Source organism: Sus scrofa, chromosome 1, assembly GCF_054392235.1.
Source record: "Sus scrofa isolate SSC_HxYL_T2T_F1_AM1 chromosome 1, Sscrofa_HxYL_maternal_Yorkshire_Landrace_v2.0, whole genome shotgun sequence".
Taxonomy (NCBI): domain Eukaryota; kingdom Metazoa; phylum Chordata; class Mammalia; order Artiodactyla; family Suidae; genus Sus; species Sus scrofa.
In genome coordinates, this window is record NC_139383.1 from 213,283,815 (window position 1) to 213,296,964 (window position 13,150).

The 13,150-nt window shown below is 38.1% G+C and overlaps 1 protein-coding gene and 1 long non-coding RNA gene across 5 annotated transcripts in view; both read left to right on the top strand.

Annotated features, from left to right (window-relative positions):
- The window catches only part of MLLT3 (MLLT3 super elongation complex subunit), a 287,600-nt gene that overhangs the window by 175,993 nt on the left and 98,457 nt on the right, over nt 1-13,150 (top strand). The gene's annotated exons all lie outside the window — the stretch shown is intronic.
- On the top strand, nt 2,458-9,191 carry LOC146406997 (uncharacterized). Its single transcript, XR_014820974.1, has 2 exons — nt 2,458-5,694; nt 8,010-9,191. It is a non-coding gene; the product is annotated as an uncharacterized LOC146406997 (long non-coding RNA).

Genomic DNA, 13,150 nt, shown 5'->3' on the forward strand with positions numbered 1-13,150 from the left:
AAGGTGGTGCCCTGTTCCTTACACTTAAACATTATATAAGCGACATAGACATATATGTTCTATTTTTAAAGGAAAAGATTGATCCCTTCTTCATGTGTACTGTGTGACATCATTGTAGATAGCTTTTGAGGCATGAGTACAGTAAACTTACCATTTTGGCTATGATTCCTTCTCTTTCACTTTTGTCTTTAAAACCAAAAGTACATAGCACTATTAAAAGTAGAGCTTGGCTTTTCAAGAGATCAGAAAGGTTGTTTTTAGAGCTGGCAGCATCTTAGAAAAATGCTTTTCAGCTTTCAGAAGAAAATGATTCCAAAGAACATTTTGCCAGAAGAGTCATGAAAAATTGCAGATTTTTTTCTACTTCATAGTCTATAAACCTCTAGCTAGATGACAACTTTTTTTTTTTTTTTTTTTGGTCAATAACATTCTCTTCTTTTCTCTCTCTCTCTCTCTCTTTTTTTTTAATGTTGTAAGTTTTTTCCTAAACAGTGTCAAAGAAATCTTGATGTACTTCCCTCTTGGAAGAAATGTGCCTTGTGTTCTTCTCTTAAATAGCTCCCTAAAATTAAGGATATCTTTGCTTTAAAGAAAAAAGAAAAACTTTTGTGGAAAGGGCATTTTTGGATTTAAGTTATTTTCTGAGAATGTTGAAATACAGAATGATTTCATTTACAAGACCCTGAAGGTAGTTTCCTCTAAATGAGAGATGTCATTGGAGCTTGCTTGGGAAATTGTAAATTTGATTTATGAGCTAGCCCCTCTCAGACCTATGTAAGAAAAAGACAAAGGATAGGGGTCAGAAAACGGGAAAGAATAACCCAAGAACTTCTGGGAGGAGATTGCCTTGTTTTGTTTTGTCCCTGAGGCAGATGGGAGTTTCCAGGCTAGGGTGTCAAATCAGAGCTGCATTTGTGATCTGCTCCACAGCTTGTGGCAATTCTGGATCCTTAACCCACAGAGCCAGGCCAGGGATTGAACCCACATCTTCGGGGAGATGATATCGGGTCCTTACACTGCTGAGCCACAATGGGAACTCCCTTGCCTTTGTTTTGAGATCTTATTTTATTCTTTAGTTGGTAGTGGAGGGATACAGAACAGTGAGCAACTTTTGAAGGCAAGACTTGATGTGATCTATTTATAATTGAGTTTTATGCAAAAGGACCAATTGTACCCCATTGAGAAACATCTCTCACTGAGGTATTTCTGTTTTTTTTTTTTTTTTTTTTTTAATGAACTGATGACTCCATTTAGAACAATCTTCAAATATGCTCTTTGAGACGTCTGATTTTTTTTAAAGGGTTATGATCACAATAGATGACTTTCTATTTACTTGATCACCTTCTTAGTAGCTGGAATTCAGTAATACTGAAAAAATGCAGGATTTGACACCATTACGTTTGATTGAAAGAGGGTGAGTTTTTCTTTTGGGTGTTGGCAAAGCAAAGGTACAGTGTTTGTCATATAACTGAAGCTCATCATTTTATAACTCATTTCTCTAGATTTTCTGTTAGGAGGGAGTCTGATACAATTAGAAATATTTCATAATCAGTCAGATTTAAAGAAAAACCCTGTGTCATCTTCTAGCTGAATTGCCCCAGGATAACAATTCTATTTGTTTGAAGCTCAGTTTATCATCTGCGAAATGGACAAGGCAGTGTTTTCTTCACTGAGAATGTATAACCATGGTGTCTAGACGTAGTAGATACTCATCCCCTTGATTGCTTTTCCTTTGATTGCTGGTTTAGAAAATCAGACTTTTATCTGCTTTTATATCGGGCACTTAAAGGTTTGTTACTTAGTATAAATTACTCTAGATGTATTCACAGGAATACATGTTTAGCACCCGCTAGTGTGACCAGCATGTTGATGGACCCAAATTGGGTTTAGAGGGGATTAGCTCATTGTATCTTTCTTCAAGAAGTTTACATTCTGGCTGTTTATATTTTGCCTATATAAAGTGAAACAGAGGTCTGTTTGGAATATCATTTTTTAAGATGGAAGTTTTCATTGTAAAAATTATTCTTACTATTGTTCTTAATTATAAATTTCTAGTAGATCAAAAGCTTCTTAAAGCCCCTTAGAAGATTTCCTAAGTAGCATGTTCAGCAAGTATGTATGTGCTTCCTTGTGCTTCTATGAAGAAAGCACAAAAGGGGCAGTCATCTTTGGAGAATTGAGTTTATTTTACAGCTGCTCCCTTTTTTTGGCCTGGAAATCAAGTGGTCTGCTCTGGTTTTATTGTTCTTTATGGGATGGTGGTAGGGTGTTGGTAGGGCTTTTTCTTTCTCTCTTTCTCTCTTTCTCTCTCTCTCTCTCTTTCTTTCTTTCTTTCTTTCTTTCTTTCTTTCTTCAATTAAACAGGGCAAAGTCTAAACATGTTGTTCAGTCTATTTCTGAATCAGTGGCAAGCAGTTAATTTTGAGGACTGAAAAATTAAAACTAACCACAGCAGTTGTTAAAACTAGGGTTTCTATAGGCAGAAATCCAATTCTGTTCAGACACCACCTGTTTCAATAGGACATTTCAGACGCCCATTTGGCAAGATTTGCTGGAGAAGACATGGGGAACATGCTTTCAGTCTGTGTTAAGTCTGCAGCATAATACAGCCCTGTTCTCAGAGTGACAGTTGCATTTATATATATATATATGTTTTTGCAAGGAATAAATTGGAGTCTTTCTGAAATACTAGTTATTGTGAAGTAGAAATCAGATCCACACTGAGCCCCCAACAAAAGGTTTTAGTTACTAAAGGGCCAAAGGAATCTTAAGATAAGGAGCTTTCACTAATGCAGCTATGTCAAGCCTTCTGAACATAGCATTTTATCACAGCGTTCTGGAATGAATTTCTTGTAGGATGGTTTAGTATTTCCTTTTGCAAGGAGTTCCGAACGTGTCTAATTTCTAAACAGTACAGATCACATTCTCTTCCTCTCAAATTTTAATTTTTTTGAATAGGTAAATACACATCCAGTACAAAAAAAAAAAAAAAAAAAAAGTCATATAGCAAGCCTTCCTCCAGGCCACCAACGATGCTGTCGTGAATAACCTTTTATGTAGTTTTTTATATTCTATACAATGGATGAGTATATCTGTAGGATAAATTCTTGGGGGGAAAATCATGGCTCCAAGGCAAACTGGAATTTAAATTTTGATAGACATTTACAAATTGCCTGCCAAGGATGTTATACTACTCTGTGCTTGCATCAACAATGTGTAAGAGTGCCTGTTTCTCCACACAGTGATTCATTAAACATTTTCCCCCAATCTGATGAGTGAAAAATGATATCTCATTTTAATTCACATTTCTCTTATGAGTGATGATGAGCATCTTTTCATATGTTTAAAGCCATTTTCATTTCCTTTCAAAGACCGCATTTTAATGTAGTTTAAATTGGAAATATTCTAAGTGTTTCAGTTCAACTTAAATTTATGAGTACTCTTCCCACATACTTACATTTGGAAAGGTTACAAAAAGATACGGAAGCCTCTTTAACCAAGGTCTGTGTTTTCAAGCTTTCTTTAGCATGTAACAAATTATGTTCTTAGGAACTGATTTGTCAAGACTTTGGCTTCTAAAAATATAAGTGGCTTTTGTGGCACACTCATCTTAACAGTGCCCAGAGATGGATAGCTGGCTGCTTATTTTAAAAAATGACTCAAAGAAAATAATACATAGAAAATTATTTTAGTGACTGTTGCTGGACAGCTTCATTGGAGTTTTGGATATTTGTCTTGGGACAAGTGTGCCTTCCTGTTATTTTCCGATATATATCACCCTGTTATCGTCTACCTCAAAAGATAAAAGGATGCTGCTGTTTTTCACCAGCACTGATAAAAGGTGATTTATTTAAATAAATGTAAGATCAAGCAGGCAGCCTTATTTATTCAGTTGTTTCTCAGAGTCAAGGTTAATTTCATGTCAAATTTGGTGTTTTCTTCTTTCTGTTTCTTTGGCTCCCATTCCCTCCTGCTCTCTTCCCCCATCAAAAATCTGGAAAATTAAATTGTGAAAGTAGAACATACATATAAATGACAAACAGAATATCCAGGTGGTGAAATCAAATGTAACATTGATCTCATAAATTCAGGGAGAAAGTATGGCCATTATAGGTGAAAAGTTATTTATGTCACTTAGCATACTTTGTGGGTAATTTATGGTTTAACATCTTCTGAAAGTCACATAAGTTGTATGAAGGACAATTAAAGAGTTTTGAAAATATGCATCTGAAAAAACACCTGTGGCATAAATCTTCCCACCTTCATTTGTTCCTTTCTTTCCAACTGCTATTTACTTTTTCGGTAAGGAGTAAAAAAAAGAGGGGTACACTTTTCACTCAGTCCAAAGTTCAGACTGCGTAAAGTGAGCGAAGGCTAAATGTAAAAGAAATGAAAACAGGTAGATATTCCTAGAGTGTGGACTAGAAAAAGCTCTGTAGAGTGTTTAAGCTGTCGGTATTTAAGCCGTTTTGCCATGCTTCTTCTTTCAGACCTCTCAGGAGTACCCTTTGGCTGTCTATAGGTAGGAAACTTAATTTAGTCTTGACAGGAAATACTGTAATCTCTGAAAGAAAACCATTAAAAAACCCCTCCCCCTAGGTCCTGTCTCCAATGCACCGAAAGCCAAGAAAATAAGAAATGAACAGAAAAGGGAAAAAAAGTAGAGAACTTCAAATTTTAAAATGAACAATTCTTTTTCTCCTTGAATACAAACATATTACAATTGAAAACTGTTGGTTCAATTTCTCTCTCCCTTCTTGGCTCAGGTAGTTCATTATGCCTTTGTTTCAAAGCTACATATAAAGTTTATCTAATGTGAATCTATGCCCTGACTTCTAGGATGGTAAAGGAGTTGCTGTTTTGATTATCCCCACTGGATATTTTTTGGGTTCATTATCTATAACATTAAATAAAAGCAGTTTAGGGACAGAGGGTAGAAGAGGGGAAGGGAAGCCATGATTAACATTTTATTTTTCTTGTTCTTTATAAGAAAGCTTGACAGTAATCAGGATCTGTAGGTAGCAGTTTAGAAAATAAATGTCTGAGACTATTGAGATAGATATTTGTGTTTCATTTTTGAGGAGTGAATGTGGACAAATGGTAGGTGTTTAATATAATACCCTTTATTCCATAATGGACACAGCCATGGTGTGATAGAAAAAATGCTTGATTTGAAATCTGAAGGCACAAATTAAGCTGCTAATTTACCTTAGGCTTTAGGTTGGTATAATTCCGAATTATCCCCTTCCTTCCACCTGAGATTATTAAATAGAATGTGGTACATAGTTAACCAGTCAGCAAATAATTGTTTTATTTATTAACACCACCTCTTTTTTCCATAGGTTTTTTAATGAGCTTTGGTTTAAAACCACATTGTTTGTCACCTAGAAAGTTGAAAATAAAAGACTGCCATTTCAAGACTGACATAATAATGGTGTTCCGCTAGAAAGAACATGTTTTAGCCTCAGGAAGGAAATTTTTGGCCATGTCTGTGGCAAGTGGAAATTCCCGGGCCAAGGATTGAACCCAAGCCACAGCCACAACCCATACCGCTGCAGTGACATCACTGGATCCTTAACCTGCTGTGCCACAAGAGAACTCCAAGAATCTTTTTTTTAAAACAGATTTTAAAATAAATATGTGGGAGTTCCCATCGTGGCTCAGTGGTTAACAAATCTGACTATGAACCAGGAGGTTGAGGGTTCGATTCCTGGCCTTGCTCAGGGTTAAGGATCTGGCATTGCCGTGAGCTATGGTATGGGTCGCAGATGAGGCTTGGATCCTGCATTGTTGTGGCTGTGGCGTAGGCCAGCGGCTACAGCTCCGATTTGACCCCTAGCCTGGGAACCTCCATATGCTACGGGTGCGGCCCTAGAAAAGACAAAAAGACAAAATAAAAAGTAAAAAACTATAAAACTATAAAATAGGAAGAAAAACACTTTGCAAAAAGAATAAAATAAATATGCGGTAACTTTAGAGCAACGTAGACTTTCTAGAAAGGCATAAAGAAAAGAAACTGTTTATAATCCCTCTAGTGATTGTAACCACTATCAGTATTTTACGTTATATTTTTCATGTAGATAAGATCCCATAAAATGTTTGTATTTTATACTCAGTATATTAAAAATGAATTGCGTAAGTTTTAAACTACATAATTATTTTTGTTTTTTAAAAACACATTTGCTCACTTCAGAGGATTGATGTGAAAATTTTGGTTGTTTGTACTAGTATTGTGCTCTGTGATTTAGTTTATTTGTTATTATTTTCTCCTTATGACTCTCAACTTCTCAAAATTGAAGTTACTGACTTATGGCCCAAAGCTCTAAATGAAATAAGGAACAAAAGAACTGTTTTTCACAAATTTAAAGTTGTTTCTTATCGTTCTGACAGTACAGAAGTGTGATGGTCTAGTTTTCTTTTGCTACAAGATAGGCCCTATTAGATTTGTTACTTGGAAAAATTTATATTTTAATTTTTTTTTATGGCCACACGTGGCATATGGAAGTTCCCAGGCCAGGGATTAAATCTTGAGATGCAGCTACGACCTTTGCCAAAGCTTTAGCAATGCTGGGTCCTTTAACCCACTGTGCCAGGCCAGGGATCAAACCTGCACCTTCTCCAGTGACCTCAGCCACTGCAGTTGCATTCTTAACCCACTGCACTACAGTGGGAATTCCTGGGAAAATTTATATTTTAATGTGGATTATCTTAGGTGTAGATTTGTTAACTTGTCTTTGTAAATGCCATTTTTGCATAGGGAAGATTGGGGGCCTACGGGTAATATGAAATGGTTAAATATAAAAAGACTTCCCTAATGGAAACATTGAGAAAGATAAGGATGCCTTATCCATAAAACATACTGGTCCATTCAACTACAGTCTGAGTAAAAATAGAATATAATGAAAATCTGGTTAACCTCACAAATTTCAGTCTTAACATGAACTCTTGGTGACTCAAGAGATGGTTTTAAGCCAGTAATAGAGACAGAAGTCTGCCCCTATGGTGTCCATGGTGTCTTTGGGCAAGTTAGAAATAACCGCTTCCATCTCTCTCTGTCCCATGAAACTCTATCTCAAGGAACAAGGCATTGCTAGCATGAGCAAAGCTGGAGTTCAGGAGTCCCTGTCCCATTAGTCAAGTGTCCTTGTTCAGGGTACCATCTGGACAATCATTTACAGTCATGACACTATTTATAGGTCCACACAAAAAGGTGATTTTGATGTTAAAATAAAATTATCTTGCCTGAGACAGTCTGTACAGGAATGATTTATTTCTGGGGAAATAATTCATAAAACTATCTTGAAAATTTCTTCTCCAGTTTTGAATAGGCATGTCCTTTCAAGGTTTAGCCTGGCCTCTTGTCCTGTCACTCTACTTACTGTTTTTAGCTTAAGATACTATTATCCAACTTCCATAGATAACCATAAAGATCTGGTATAAGCACAGGGAGCAAGAGGGCTTTTGATAAGACTATTATACTAAACCAGCGGTTTCAAATGTCAATGACTGTGACAGGCTAACCCTTTGAAAGGACATGGCTGCAAACACTGGAAGACCAGCTGGATAATGTAGCCCTTGCTATTGGGAATTTCACACAATGTGTGCTGATTCATTATTTTTTTTTAAATAACAATGAAATCAAATGGACTTCTCCTTTTTGATGAGTTTGAACTCTGCATGCTTTGATAAAGAGAGCAGCAATGTGATCCAGATTAGTGTTATTCTAGAACTTAACAGTGACCACTAATAAGAATGCCTTCAACGTTTTTCCAGTTTCAAGATGGATTTCGTCTGATTTGACTCTTTTTTTTTTTCTTTTTGTCTTTTGTCTTTTTAGGGCTGCCGCTCCAGTGGCACATGGAAGTTCCCACGCTAGGGGTTGAATCAGACCTACAGCTGCTGGCCTACATCATAGCCGTAGCCATGGCAATGTGGGATCTGAGCTGCATCTGTGACCTACACCACAGCTCATGGCAATGCAGCATCCATAACCCACTGAGCAAGGCCAGGGATTGAACCTGCATCCTCGTGGATGCTAGTCAGATTCATTTCCACTGAGCCACAATGGGAACTCCTGATTTGACTCTTGATGTAGGTCCCTGAGTTAGGGCTGGAACTAGTTCTTGAGTCTTTTCCCCTTATGTTACTTCTTTATTTTTTCTTCCTAGATTTCTGTTCCTACACTTGGTAAAGAAGGTCTTCATTTCTAATGTCCATCAGGCCCTTTCCCAGGGTCAAGTTTTTCTTCTCCATCTATACTGTCTCTTGGATCTATCTGAGCCCTGTTCTTGCTTCTTTTCTCTTCTTATGAGGGGATTTTTGTGGTTTATATACTAATTACAATTTGGGGCTTCAACTCTTTTTCTTTTTAATTAAAAACATTATACTTAAATCCTTATTCTGATTTATTTACCTTTCCTAAATGAAAATGCTTTGCAGTTAAAGATGTACGTGCCTCTGAACTGCAGAGCAACTCAGGGGCACAAAGATAAATGCCATCCTTGATTAATCAGCCTTGACAGTAATAATAAAACCTGTATGGATTGTTGTGATATGTGGTCACTTTCTCACTGCTTGGTTCTCTGAACACTGTATTCTGATTCCTTTTGGTGAAGAGACTATAGCATAGCAGTTAAAAGGGAAGACTTTGTTATGAAACAGATTTTTTTTTTTTTTCAGATATGAGCACTGGCACTTAGTTACTGTGTAAATTTGGACAAGTCACTAATCTCTGTTCTCTTGTTTCCTCATTGGTAAAATGAGAAAAAGCATGCATATACATATAATTTTATAGCTGAAGAGATTCTTTGATAAAATAGATCAAGCTCCATGATTTGCAGAGGAGTAAACTAAGGCATCAAATACTGAAATGATTGGCCAACCGAGGGCTAACAGAGTTGGGATTGCTCTTCACTGTTCTTACATATTCTTTATATGATACCATAGAGTGATGTTAGTTTTCTTTTGAAAATGTAATTAAAAGAGACGAGGAGAAAGCATATTCTAGGGAAGGATCAAGACGGCTGAGGGGTAAGATGTGGCAATCACCTTCTCCCACAAACACATCAAAAAAAAGCCATCTACATGTGGAACAATTCACACAGAACATCTATTAAGTGCTGGTAGAAGACCTTAAACCTCCAAAAAAGGCAAGAAACCCTACGCATAACTGAGTAGAACAAAAGGAAAAAGAGAGAGAAAAGGAATCAGGATGGGACTAGCACTCATGAGAGGTAGCTGAGAAAGAGGAGAGGAACCCACATCCTGGGAAGCAACTGAACCAACAGGAAGATCAGCCAAGATGGAGGAACCTCAGAGTACGGAGAAAAGTGCAGCAGCTGGACTGAGGAGGGCAAAGCAAAGTGAGAGGCATGCAGAACATCTGTACCACCACCTCTGGACACCGCAGCCTGAGACACTCAGATGGGGACTGGGCGCTGAGACTTACGGAGGTCAGTTCCAGGGAGAAGGCTAGTTGGCTGTGTGGAGACAGCCTAAGGGGCTAGGGAGCAGTGTGCCACAGGCTGGGGAGCAGAATGCCACAGCTGAGAGAACCTAGGAGGAGGTCTGGGCCCACAGGAGAGGCAAAGCACTGTTGTTGGGAAGGGGAAGAACACCATAGGAATATCTTTCCTTGTTTATGTGCAGACTCTCAGAGGGTGGGGTGCTTCTGGTGCAGGCTTTGGGTGGTGAGGCCCCACCTGCTCAGGCTACAGACAACTGGGTGCCTCTTGTGTGGGCTACCGGTGGCCAGGTACCTCTAGTGTGGGCTAAGGGCAGCAGGGGGTAAGCGTGACTTGGTGCCTCTTGCGTGATCTATAGGTGGCAGGGGCAAACCACAGCAGTCATCTCAGATACCAGAGGGGGGCATGGCCTGCCACCACTAGGGGTCTGTAAATAGGCACCATCTATGGTCCCAGTCACCTCAGAGGTCAGCAGAGAAGAGGGCACTGCAATAGAGCACTATGCATTGTTGTTCTCACTCTCCTGGGAGCAAACCTCCCCTGCTGCTGCCCCTGCTAAACACTCCAGGTGCCACCTACACATGCCTGATCACTGTCTCTTCCCAGGGCCCTGCAACTAGGAGCAGACTGTGGCACCTTCCCATGGGTCCTTGCCACTGTCAAGGGCCCAGCAACCAGGCACTGGCTATTAGCCTTGTCCATTGTCTCCATCTCTTGGGAAGCATGCACAGCATCCTATTATAAAAAGTCCTCACAAAATACCCAGGGGCACTCATGCATATAAAGAGCCCTCTAAGACTACAGTAGTTGTCTCCCTAACTCACAGAGTAAAAAAAATATAAGCAAAATGAAGAAACTCAGGAACCATCCACAGTTAAAAGAACAGGAGAATTTACCAGAAGTGAAAAAAACGCAAATAATTAAACTGCTGCAGTCTAACAGACATCGATTCAAAAAGGAGACAGTGAAAATACTGAAGGCATTAAGAGCAAATGCGAAGGAATTAAAAGTGGATATGAACAGTAATGCAGTTACTTTAGAAAGGAACTAGAAAATATAAGGAGGAACCAAGAAAAATTAGAGAATTCATTTGCAGAGATGTAAGCTAAGGTAAAGGCATTGAAGAACAGAATGAATAATGTAGAGGAACAAATTAGTGACTTGGAAGATAGAATAATGTAAATTACCCAATCAGGACAGCAGACAAAAAAACCAAATGGAAAAACATGAGAGCAGTGTAAGAGATCTATGGGATAATATAAAGTGGGCCAATCTATGCATAATAGGGATTCCAGAAGGAGAAAAAAAAGGGATTAAAAATATATTTGAAGAAATTATGTCTGAAAACGTTTCACATTTAAAGGAAACAGATATCAAGATATAGGAAGCACAGAAGGCCCCAAACAAGTTGAACTCAAACAGGCCCACACCAAGACATATTATAATGAAAATGGCAAAAGTAAAGAGAGGATTCTAAAGGCAGCAAGAGAAAAACAGTGACTTAATTATAAGGGAACCCCCATAAGGCTATCAGCTGATTTCTCTACAGAAACACTACAGGCCAGAAGAGAGTGGCAAGATTCTAAAAGGGAAAATTTTGGAGATTAATCCCTTTTCAGTCGATTCATTTGCAAATATTTTCTCCCATTCTGTGGGTTGTCTTTTTGTTTTGTTTAAGGTTTCCATTGCTGTGCAGGAACTTTTAAGTTTAACTAAGTCCAATGTGTTTATTTTTGTTTTTATTGTCATTACTCTAAGAGGGGGATCTGAGAAGATGCTGCTGTCATTTCCGTCAGAGTGTTTGGCCTATGTTCTCTTTTAAGAGTTTTATAGTATCTTGTCTTAAGTATAGGTCCTTAATCCATTTTGAGTTTATTTTTGTGTATGGTATTAAGAAGTGTTCTAATTTCATTCTTTCACATGCGGCTATCCACTTTTCCCAGCACCGCTTATTGAACACCTCCTGAAGCTCAATACCGGAAAAATAAGCAACCCCATTAAAAAATGGGCAGAAGATCTAAACAGACAGTTCTCCAACGAAGACATACAGATGGCCAAAAAACACATGAAAAGATGTTCAGCATCACTCATTATTAGAGAAATGCAAATCAAAACTTCTATGAGGTACCACCTTACACCAACCAGAATGGCCATCATCAAAAAGTCTACAAACAATAAGTGCTGGAGAGGGTGTGGAGAAAAAGGAACCCTGTTACACTGTTGGTGGGAGTGTAAATTGGTGTAACCAATTTGGAAATTTGGAATTTGGTGCAACCACTGTGGAAAACAGTATGGAGATTCCTCAGAAAACTAAAAATAGAACTTCCATTTGATCCAGCAATCCCACTCCTCAGCATCTATCCAGAGAAAACCATGACTTGCCAAGACACATGTACTCTGATATTCATTGCAGCACTATTTGCAATAGCCAAGACATGGAAACAACCTAAATGTTTATCAACAGAGGCGTGAATCAAGAAGGTGTGGTAGTTGGAGTTCCCGTCATGGCTCAGTGGTTAACGAATCTGACTAGGAACCATGAGGTTGCGGGTTTGATCCCTGGCCTTGCTCAGTGGGTTAAGGATCTGGCTTTGCCATGAGCTGTGGTGTAGGTCGCAGATGTGGCTCGGATCCCGCGTTGCTGTGGCTCTGGCATAGGCCGGTCACTACAATTCCGATTAGACCCCTAGCCTGGGAACCTCCATATGCCTCGGGAGCAGCCCTCAAAAGGCAAAAAGACAAAAGAAGATGTGGTACATATACACAATGGAACATTACTCAACCATTAAAAAGAAGGAAATACCAGCATTTGTAGCAACATGGATGGATTTAGAAATTATCATGCTAAGTGAAGTTAGTCAGACAATGAGACACCAACATCCAATGCTATCACTGACATGTGGAATCTGAAAAAAGGACAGAATGAACTTTGCAGAACAGATACTGACTCACAGACTTTGAAAAACTTACAGTTTCCAAATGAGACAGGTTGGGGTGTGGGGGGTTGCACTGAGGGTTTGGGGATGGAAGTGCTGTAAAATTTGGTTGTGATGATTGTTGTACACCTATAAATGTAATAAAATCCATTAAGTAATAAAAAAATTAAAAAAGCGAAAATTTTGCAGCTTAGAATACTCTACCCAGCAAGAATATCATTTAAAATAGAGGGTGAAATAAAGAATCTCTCCAACAAACAAAAAGAGTACAGCAATACTAAATTCATTCTAAAAGAAATACTAAAAGATCTCCTCTAAATAAAAAAGAGGTAAGAAGAAATAGGATGGAGGAGATCCCAGTTGGAAAGCAGTCACTAAAATAAGCCAGTCTATGTATCTAAAAGGACAAAAAACAACAACAAAAAAAACCTATCATAAAAGCAATGATAAACACAAGGAACAGCAAAACAACAAACTATGAAAATATTAAAATAGAACTTCAAAATCATAAAATGTGGGGAAGGAAAGTAAGAAAATCTAGACTTTTTTTTTTTCAGACTGTGTTTGAGCCTATATGACTTATCAAGCTAAAGGAAGCAGATATAGAAAAGGGTTAACATTCTTGAAAAACAGGGCAATCACAATTCAAAACCAACATTACATTCACAAAAACTAAAATGAAAAGGACACAAGCATAAAATAAAAGGAAATCGTCCAAGCAAAAATGAAGGAAACAAAGAAGAAACATAG